The following is a 10089-nucleotide window of genomic DNA, read 5'->3' as shown; positions in this document are numbered from 1 at the left end:
CGGACGGCGCCCCGGCCCGGGCGAGGAGCCGCGCAGAGGTCAGTGCCGTGCGCCCAGCCCGTCCGGCCGCGCCCTCGCCGTCCCGGCCGTTCTGTCCCGGGCTGCGGCGGACCGGGGGCTTTGTTCTGCGCCCGAGACAATGGGGGAGGGGGCCGGGCCTGCGGGACGAGGCCGAGCGGCGCAAGCGGGGGCAGGGCCTGGGGGTCTTTGTGTGCGTGTGTCGCCGAGTCTGGGTGCGTGGCGGCGTTAGGGGCTACGGGGTGCAGGCAAGGGAGGGTGTGTGTGCTACTCGTAGTGTGCGCGCATCGCCCGAGTGTGAGTCAGTGCGTGTCCCGCGAGGTTGTGTGTCTGTTGCGTGTCTGCCAGTGTGTGTGTGTGTGTGTGTGTGTGTGTGTGTGTGTGTGTGCCACCCTGAGTCGGTGCGTATAGGGTCCGAGAGTGTGTGTCTGTCATAGTGATCGGGTCCCCTATGTGCGTGTGTGCGCGCGCACGCGTGTGTGTGTGTGTGTGTGTGTGTGTTGTGCTAGGTTCTCTGGGAGCCATGTGTCAGAATGTGGAGGATGGGTGTGTGACAGACAAACTGAGAGACAAAGGAACTGAGCAGGGAAAAGTAAAAAGAAGCAGAGGCGACACATGCCTAGCCAGAAGTGGAGGTGGGTCACCCAAACTGATGCTCATAGTGGGAACTGATGCCAAAGCTACTAGGACGTTGTGTCAGGATTCCCAGATCAGAATCCTGGGCAGGGGACAGAGAGAGGTCACCCCAGGCCTGGGTCCCATGTGGAGGGGGTAGGGAAAGAGAGGTCTAGAAGCACAATGAACTCAGTGTGGCATGGGCTGGGCTGACAGCCACAAGGTCATAGGCCAGAAAAATATTGTCGCTTATGTCAACTTTTCAAATATCCACAGGGGACACAATCACAGCTCTACTCCACCCACAGGGGACACAGTCCTAGGCAGCATAGATTCTTAAGCAAGCCATACCTTCACAACCATCACACACTGCCAAGACGCACTGTCACAACCAGTACACACTCGCTGTAGAGACGATCAAGCCACATGCACCCATCCAAGATGCTTTCAGGACAACACAGACCCACAGCAGAAATATTGTAACCAATCAATTCCCACAGGATCTGGTCATGGCGAACATGTACCATAAGCGACATTCTTACTGCCAGCCCCTTTCAGGAGACACTGTCGTCCCAGCAGTATATATCCGTTGGTGATGCTGTCCCAGCAAGCACATCATGTAGGTTATATATATACTGCACTTAGCAGAACAGTTCATGCATAGCAAGTGTGTCAGAGGCTGTACACGAACAAGAGGCTGTGTTGCTGTTGCTCTCACCATGCAGCCACTTGTCCAACCACTAGGAGACACTCATGGGAGAGCTGTCCCGACTGCTAAACAATCTCCTTGCCTTATTATAATCACCCCACTACCCCATCACCCACAGACCTTCTGAGCTCACCTCCTTGTTCCCTGAACACTGAGAATTAGACCAGTCATTCCTTTACCCTAGATTTGGTCTTTTTTTTTTTTTTTTTTTTCTTCCTTGCAGGGTCTCACTACGCAGCTCGGACTTGTAGTGATCCTCTTGTTTTCAGCCTTCCTAGTGCTGGGATTACAGGCATGTGCCACCACTCCCAGACTCGGCCATGGTTTTAAAGTGACCCCCTAAAACATGCATGGTTTCTTGACCTCCATGTCTTCTGTTACCTTTGCCTTGCCTGCAAAGAGCACTCTATAGAACTGTTTGATCGCTAAACTTCTCATCTGCTTTACTCTATACCCACAGTCCGCTTTATCATTTCAGCTTTCAGATGCCCTTGTCATATTAGGGTCTTTAACTTTTTTTAGCAGGGGGGCGCCTATTGGGAATTGAACTCAGGACCCTTGCCATGCAGGTGCTACACCACTGAGCTAAACTCTCAGCCTCAGACTCTTTAACTTTCAGTGACTGCTTGGCCTTACCTCTGATTTTGCCTAATCTGCTCTGTCCTGGCTTTGTGTTGTCCTCCATGGACCATCCTTCTTCTCCTTGGCCTTTGTTACCCTTTCCTTGACTACATTGCTCTTGTAAATTCTCGCCCTCAGTTAGAATGATTTCTCAACCACACCAAATAGTACTTCTATGAATTGTTGCTTCTGTAATTTCCCCCACCTGGGCCTTCAATAAATAAATGCATGATTTTTTTTTTCTATTTTCTTCACCCCACTTGCCCTCATTGTTTTCAGTAGATTAATTAATTCACTGGTTCATTCATTCAACAAACACATACCAAACACCTACTCTGCCAGATATCATGTTAAGAGCTGGCATTCCAAGAGTAAACATAGAGGGCATGGTTCTTGCCTTCCTGAGGTTTACAGACTGTGGGGTAGTATTAGGAGACTTCCTGGAGGAAGTAGCATTTAAACATAAATAAGGTAGATAATAGGGAGTCAGCCAAGCAAGAGAGAGGTGGAGGTGAGATGGAGTGGGTGGAGAACATTCTAAACCAACACAGCAAGAGAGGAAAGCCCATGAGCAAGAGTAGAGTGTGTGTAAGGGACAAAGCAGTTCATTAAGTGGCACTTACAGCATGGAGTGAAGAGAGAAAAGAGAGTACATAGTGGAGGTAGACACGTAGATCGTGCAGGATTTTGTAGGTCACAGCAGTTCCTTAAACCATGAGTAACGGAGAGTCATCAAACCATTTGAAGCTTCAGAGTGATATCACCAGCTTTGTTTTAGGCATACTGCTAACAGCTTGTGGAGACGGGACTGGGGGGAGCCTGAGCAGGAAGAAAACAGTGGGCTCCTGTAGGAACCCGGGAGAGGGCAATGCTTGCCTGAACTGGAGGAGCACAGGAAAAACAGAAAGTGGATATAGGAGCTCTTTAAACAGTGGGGTCAACAGGACTCCATGGCAGAATGGATGTGGGGGTTGGAAAAGAAGAAAGAACTAAAAGCAGGAAACCTGTTCTCACTGAAGAAATTGAGAGCATCCAATTTCAATTCCTCAGGATTCTGCCTCCTGCCTTAAATTTTACCTGCATCCTCTTTAATCTTTTTGCCTTCCTTCTCATAATGTGAATAGGTGTCCTTCCTGTTTAAAGCGAGTCCTACACCTGCACTGTGAATCCCCTCTCCTCCCTCCTCTTCCATGGGGACCTCACTTGACTGATGAGACCATGTCTTTCCCATGTCTACAGTTTCTCCCTCTCTCCCACTCCTCCTGAGTCTGTATCAAGATCCCCCAGTGTCTCAGCTCCCTTAAGCTAAGAGGCTTTCTCACTTTACTTCACTTTTGCATACAGCTGTTCCCGTTTCACTTCCCGTTTACCCATGCCCCTCCAGTGTAACTGTTCTCTCTCAGGGAAAGTGACCTCTCTCCCACCAAATCTGGGGGATTTTTTTCAGAAGTCCTCAACTGCTTGACCTCTTGGCAGGAGCTGACATTGTTAAGCTTTCTCTTCTCTTTTAATTGTTCTTGCTTTGGCTTCTTAGCCACCATTTTATTCTGTTAGCGTGTAATGAGCACCCATGTGTCAGCCATACTGCTAGCTGTTGAGAGCACAAAGATGGAAGTCACTGTTCCCACCCTCAAGGAGTTGACACTTTGTGTGTGTGTGTGTGTGTGTGTGTGTGTGTGTTGCATGCAAGCGTGCATTTGTGTGTGTGATGGGAAGTTGGGACAGGCAAATAAGCCCATGATTATAGTAAAATAGAATTCATGAAGAGCTGCTCCAGCTGTTCTGTCTCATTCTGCTTTGAGGGGTTCTTTGCATGACCTCTAAAGTTACTGTTCCTTAAGGTTCTAGCTTGGCCTTTCTTTTTTTTTTTTTTTTAAATTTTATTTATTTATTTATTTTTAAATAATTTATGTGTGTGTGTGTGTGTGTGTGTGTGTGTGTGTGTGTGTGTCCAGCTCAGCCCACCAGGAGGTGGGGCCGGCCGGCATGTGGTGCTGGGGGATTGAACCGCCGTCCCTTTGTTTTTGCCAAGCTTGTTCTAAGTAGGTGCTCTAGACCACTGAGCCATCTCACCAGCCCTTGGCCTTTCTTAACATCTCACTGAAGGCACATCTTTGGGTGATCCATCTCATTCATTTCTAGGGCTTTAATTGTCACCTACAGACAGATGATCCCCAAATATATCTCTTCTGAGCTCTAGAGCTTTATACTTGCCATATACTTGACCTTAACTGAATACCTCATAGGTCCCTTACTATGTGCCAACTTGAACTCTTCCTTCTTTGCCAAATGTCTATTGTCACTCAGTTCACACGCTCAGAACCCAGAAGAAATTAACCGTAACACTCTGCCTTTTTTGCATGTCCCATAGTCCAGAAGGTCCTGAGACCTTGTTGACGTCACCTCTTCTCTAGCCTGTCTGTAGTCTCATCTTCTTTTATTCATCACCTCTGCTATTGATCTTACCTCACTAACTTTTCACATGAAATTTTTCAAGAGCCTTCTAACTCTCCTGCCTACACTCTAGTCTTCCTTCTTCCAATTCATTCTTCTCATTGCAAAAAGAATGACTTTCATAAAATGCAAATCCAACCATATCACTGTCATGCTTTAGTATTTTTCCTTTTTCTTTGAATAAAATCACTGCTTTTTAGTGAGGCTTATGACAACAGAATCTGACTTCTCCCGACCTCTCCAGCCTTACTGGCTGCCTCCATTTCCCTACTTCCCTCATACTTTGATTTCCACACATACTGTTGAGGAAAGAAGTGGAAATGTCTCCAGTAGGGAGAAAATCCCTGGATTATGTGGTCAGCTCAGAACAGGTGTCTTCTGAAGTACAAATGAGGAGAGGGCTATGCTAGGAGGCACCTCATGTATTCATCCATTTGTGTACCACCAACCACGTGGTGGGGCCTGGGTCATGACCTTGTAGTTCCCCAAAGACATTGAATTATTTCATGCTCCTGGTCCTTTGCACGTATTTCTCTATCTGCCTGAAAGGCCCTTGATTCCTTTCTTTTCCCAGTCAATCCTTTCTCATCCTTAGACTCCATCCCTGACCCTACGATTCCTGACTCCATCAAGAGTTCCTCTTGGTTCACTGTTGTCTTGTCTCATCCCCTTTCTCTCTCTCTCCCTAGGCTAAGACCTCTTCATGGCAAAATCACACATTTCTCACAGTCGTGACCCGGGTCCCACTACGTGCTTGGATGAGTACATGAGGCACCTCCTAGCATAGCCCTCTCCCCATTTGTACTTCAGAAGACACCTGTACTGAGCTGACCTCATAATCGAGGGATTTTCACAGAGCCCATTTATCCTACTGGAGACATTTCCACTCCTCTCCTCAGCAGGTTATCCTTTCTCACCAAATCCTGTCATCTCTTTCCCTCTCTGGATCTTTTTCCTTACCCTCTCTGCCCATTTTTTTTTTTCATGTACTTAGCAGATATTTAAAGAGCATCAAGAGCATGCAGACTACGTCCACTGCACCAGATATCTGTTGGGGTTCTTAGGAAGAATGGAAGATGACAACGCTGCGACCTGTCACTAGTCTACAAGGCACTGCAGTGCCTTGTTGTATCCTCCTCTCTAGCAGACCCCTCCCTGAAGATCCTAGACTGATCTCTCCTGTAATGTCCCGCCCACTCGCCAGGATCTCTGCCTTTTTCCAGCTTTCCTGCTACTTGCTTCTTCCCTGAGTTCCAGTGATGATGTTCCCTGGGTAGCCATCTGAAACCAGGGCATTTTTAACCCCTTCCAGCCTGTGGGAAGGAGCTTCCAGTTCCCGTGTCCCCTAGTGTAGCCTCTTCCTCTGGGAGTTCTGCCTGAGCCCACAAGCCTGGGTCAGGGTGCTCTTCTCTACTTCCTCAGCACACTAGGCTATCCTTTTTGTCCTGTTTTTATCTTTAATGACTTGATGGAAGAAATAAGTTGCCCTACAGGGCCTAGGACCAATACGAAAGGAAAGAAAGGGGAACAGTTTCATCTCAGACCCATTCACGTCATTTCTGACCCGGGTGACCTTGCTTCTCTGAGCTTCCTTTCCTCAAGAGAAAATGGGGATAGCAGGTCATGCAGTAAGAGTGGTAACTTTCTTAGCTCCTTAAGAAAGTTATTTTGGGGAGGGGCTTTATATGTGGTCCTGGAGGTCGAACCCAGGGCCTTGCAAGTTGACTTTATTTCTTTTCTTTTTTAAATTTTTTTCCCATAATTTTATTGATAAACAAATAGCAATGAGACAGTTTCAATAATTAATACGTTGCATACATTCTTCTTAGAGGTTAATTGCTGTACAAGATTCGGACATGATATCCTATTTACAAACACCATTAGAACAAGTTGACTTTATTGCTAACATCTTAGTCCTTATACTGTGCTCTCTTGCCCCTCAGTCTAGCACCTCCCTAAACTTGTTCTTCCTTCTTGATATCTTTGGGTGGCTATCTCTCCACCTTTCCTGCCAGATCCAGCCTCCATGGCCTCCTCTGCAATCTGGACTCCATTTGTTAGAGCCCCACTTCGGGACCTGTCTGTAGCTGCCCCTCATTGCCAGCCTCCACTCCTGGAATGCTGCTCATCCCTCCCCACATCTTCTTACTTGTGATCACTGTGAAGGCAGAAACTTGATCTGTCTACATCACTGCTCTCCCTCTAGTGCTTACTGTGGTGTTTGACACACGGTAGATGTTTAGTAGGTAGTTATTGAGGAAGTCAATCAGTCAATCTCACAAGTGCCTTGGGTCTTCTCCTTCTGCATTTTTCCCTCATTTGTACAGGTCTCCTCCATGTTCCTTCTCCCACTCTTACCTCCTGACCTGTGTTCACCTAACCGTTTACTTGGATCAATGACCACCTCATTACTGATCTCCTTTTGACCACCCATTATGCCTTGCCAGATTTATTCTCTTAAAGCAAAATTCTGATCATTCCCCTCCCCTGTTAATATGACCCTTTGAAAGGGCATCCCAAGCCCTCCACCAGTGAAGCAATGTGGTCTTTCAAAGCACTGTCTTTGAAGTCCATCAGAACTACACTTTAGATGTCTTCTGCTTCTTCCAGTGGAACTCAGTTTCCTTGTCTGTGGAATAACACTTATCCCAGAGTCATTGTATGTGTGTCACATAGCAGAAGCATTTATCGTACCTTCCCCATGGGCCAGCCATTGTGCTAAGTGTCTCCTGAGCATTATTTCATTTCTTAGATCAGCCACTTTAGAAAGGCACTTTAATCCTTGTATTACAGAAGAGGAAATAAATATATAAATAAATAAATACTTGCCCAGAGTAATGCTGTTAAATAGCCAAGTCAGGCTTTGAAGTCTAGTCTGACAAGCAGAGCCCATCTTCTTAGCCACTGTAATAGTAGCTCGAGCTTGTGTACTTACAAAGCTCATTGTGTGCCAGATGCCATTCTAACTGCTGAATATAATGTACTATTATTATCATACCTATTTGATAAACAAGGAAATGGAAGCACTGAAAAATTAAGTGGCTTGTCCAGCATCCACTGTTGGTAAGTGGGAAGCTGGGAATCCCATCCAGCAGGTTGGCCCTGGAGTCCATGTCTTAACCGCTATCCTGTCCTACCTCGCCGTGGCCATCATCTCCCTATCCAGGCGTGCAGTAAGCACCTGTTGATGGATGAATCTATGCTGAACCAGACTTGGTCTGTGCCTGGCTGTGAGTTGGTACATTTTCTCTCATTTCCCACTGTAGGAATCTTGCACACTTATCACTCCTCTGATAATGTTTATCCCCAGCATCACCCATGGCCTCCTTACTGCTACATTAGGTGGCCACTTTTCAGCTCCTGTCTTACTTGAAGCACTAGATACTATTAGTCTCTCCATCCTTTTTGAAATGCTACCTCTTTTACTTTCGTGATGCTGCCTCCAGGAACAAAGATCTTTTCAGTTGCCTCTTATATGTGAGCAATCCCCAGATTTCTTCTCATCTACATATCCTATCCAGCGAGCATCTCCATCTCCGTCCCTGTGGCTTTGGTTGCCTCATGTATTGTCCAAGTCTATGTCTCTAGACCAGGCCTCTCTCCTAACTTCTGGGCCCTGCCTACTCAACTGTAAAATGATGCTCACAAGAGCTCCATGTGGGGATCCCAACAGGTACCCAAATACTGACTTAGACTCTTTAATATCCTAATGGCATCTTTGTAATGTCCAGCTGGACCCTGGGTGTTGGCCTGGAATCTAGAGTCCTTTAGTGACCAAGTCTTGTCCCCTTCACCTCCTTGTACCTTTCATATTTGTGTCATCTCAGTCCCACCACTAAAGTGGATTATTACAGATGCCTCACATTTGATCTCTTCTGCCTGCAAGTTCTCTTCATTCTTCAGCTTCCATACTTCTGGGAATCTTCCCTCAGCTTCCCTTTAGTTTCTTCTCTATCTTTTCCCTTCTCCCTAATTCTCATGTAATGTAGAATGCATGATTCTAGGATCAAAGTAAGGGCTGCATTGACTCAGGAAAACTGTTTGACTCTGAGCTTCAATTTTGTTCATTGGAAAATGAAAGCTGGGTTTCTTCCTTACAGAGTTGTTATAATGATTAAGTGAGATACTGTCTGAGTTGCCTGGCACAGGGCCTTAACCCACTGTAAAAGCTCAGAAATAGAGCCTCTTGTGCTCACGTCTGTCGTCAGCCTCTCCTTGAAGTGCCTTCTGGGAATGCATCCTCAGGAAGGACGGACCCCAGTACTGACACTGCCCTTTCTGCTGTCTCTTGGGGCTGTCCTAGGATATCCAAGGACACTAGCTTGTCAGTGTTTTCTTACCACCTCCTCTCCCACTCCCCTTCGTCCAGCTTTGGCTCCTGCCCACTCCCAGCATCTTCTGCAGGTCAGGCTGCTCCTGGCTCCCTCTGGCTCCGGGTTCAGACATCATGTTTCACTTTTTCCTCTGCTGCCTCGGTCTGCCTCCACCCCATTCTCACCTCTCTTCCTCTTTTGTTTATGCCTGACTTTGTATCCCCACTCCCCTTCGCTCACCAAGACTGCCCTCTTCCTCTGCTTCTAGCCCATCTGGCTTTCATAGCCCCCCTCCTCACCGCTGTTGTCTTTCTAGTCCTGCCCCTCTCTGGCCCTGGGACAGGAAATTGAGGGAGGAGGCCCAGGCTGTGCCAGCACCCCCAACCCATTTCCCCTTCTATACCTCAGGCCATTCCTGTACTTGCTCCTAGAGAGCACCCCTTTCCCTTGTATTCCCCCTGCTTCTCCCCACCAGCCCACCTCTTTCCCATGTTTCCCTTGCTCCCCGGCCCTATAGACACACAGGCCAGGGACAGGAGGGGGGCTCTGTTAGCTACAGCGGGGAATTGACATCATGTTTCAGGCCCCAATGAACAGGCTCGCCCCTCCCCCTCCTAATGAGAACCAGCTGTGGTTCCAGAGGCCCAGATGTGAGGATAGAGGGGGAGAGCAGGATGGAGCCAGAGGACCAAGTAACAGGACTGGGGACAAAACAAGGACATGTACCAAGACCAAACTGCATGGGGAAGCGGTGTGACAGCCAGGCAGGAGGCAGAAGAGAAGACAAGACATGGGAGGAAAGATGATGCTTAGGGCAGACCAGCTCTGTGATGGGATGGGACAGCCCTGAAGGGAGACAAGAACAGGGAGGAGGAGGAAGTCCTAGGGAAGAAGCAGCGAGAAACACTGGACAGATGGGAGACAGTGCTGAGAAGAAGCTGGAGAGAGGATGAGACAATCTCAGGAGAGAGTCTGGAGTTCCAGTTTGGAACTGGAATCCGTGGAGCAGGAAGTGATGAGGCACGGTCCAGACAGAGGCCCCAGGGACCTGGAGGTCACAGCTGCAGCCGCAGAGCTGACCACGAGTGCCCCGGCAGCACGTGTGAGAGCACGCCAGCCTGTGGGTGGGTCTGCAAGCGTGTGAGCGCGTGTCTGGCTTGTCAGTCTGCACGTACGTGACATTGGGCTGGCCCATGGGGTGTGTGTGGTTGTGTGTGTATGGGGGTTGTCTGAGGGTGTGAATGTGCCTCTCTGTGGGAGGTCCCTAAGAAAGTGTTTGTGTTTGTGTGTCTGTAGATGTGTGCATACCTGCCTGCATATTGGTGGGAATTGAGGTCTCTGAATGAATATGCCATCTGC

General features: G+C 48.0%; 1 protein-coding gene across 1 annotated transcript in view; it reads left to right on the top strand.

Annotated features, from left to right (window-relative positions):
* The window catches only part of Dchs1 (dachsous cadherin-related 1), a 36002-nt gene continuing 25913 nt past the window's right edge, over window positions 1-10089 (top strand). Inside the window, exon 1 of the mRNA XM_004642050.3 lies at window positions 1-38. The gene's annotated coding sequence lies outside the window, so the exon portion shown is untranslated. The remainder of the gene's footprint in view (window positions 39-10089) is intronic.

This window comes from Octodon degus, unplaced genomic scaffold (genome assembly GCF_000260255.1).
Source record: "Octodon degus isolate 3935 unplaced genomic scaffold, OctDeg1.0 scaffold00146, whole genome shotgun sequence".
Classification (NCBI taxonomy): Eukaryota; Metazoa; Chordata; class Mammalia; order Rodentia; family Octodontidae; genus Octodon; species Octodon degus.
Note: the sequence above shows the minus strand (reverse complement) of the source record. Positions and strands in the feature narration are given on the sequence as shown.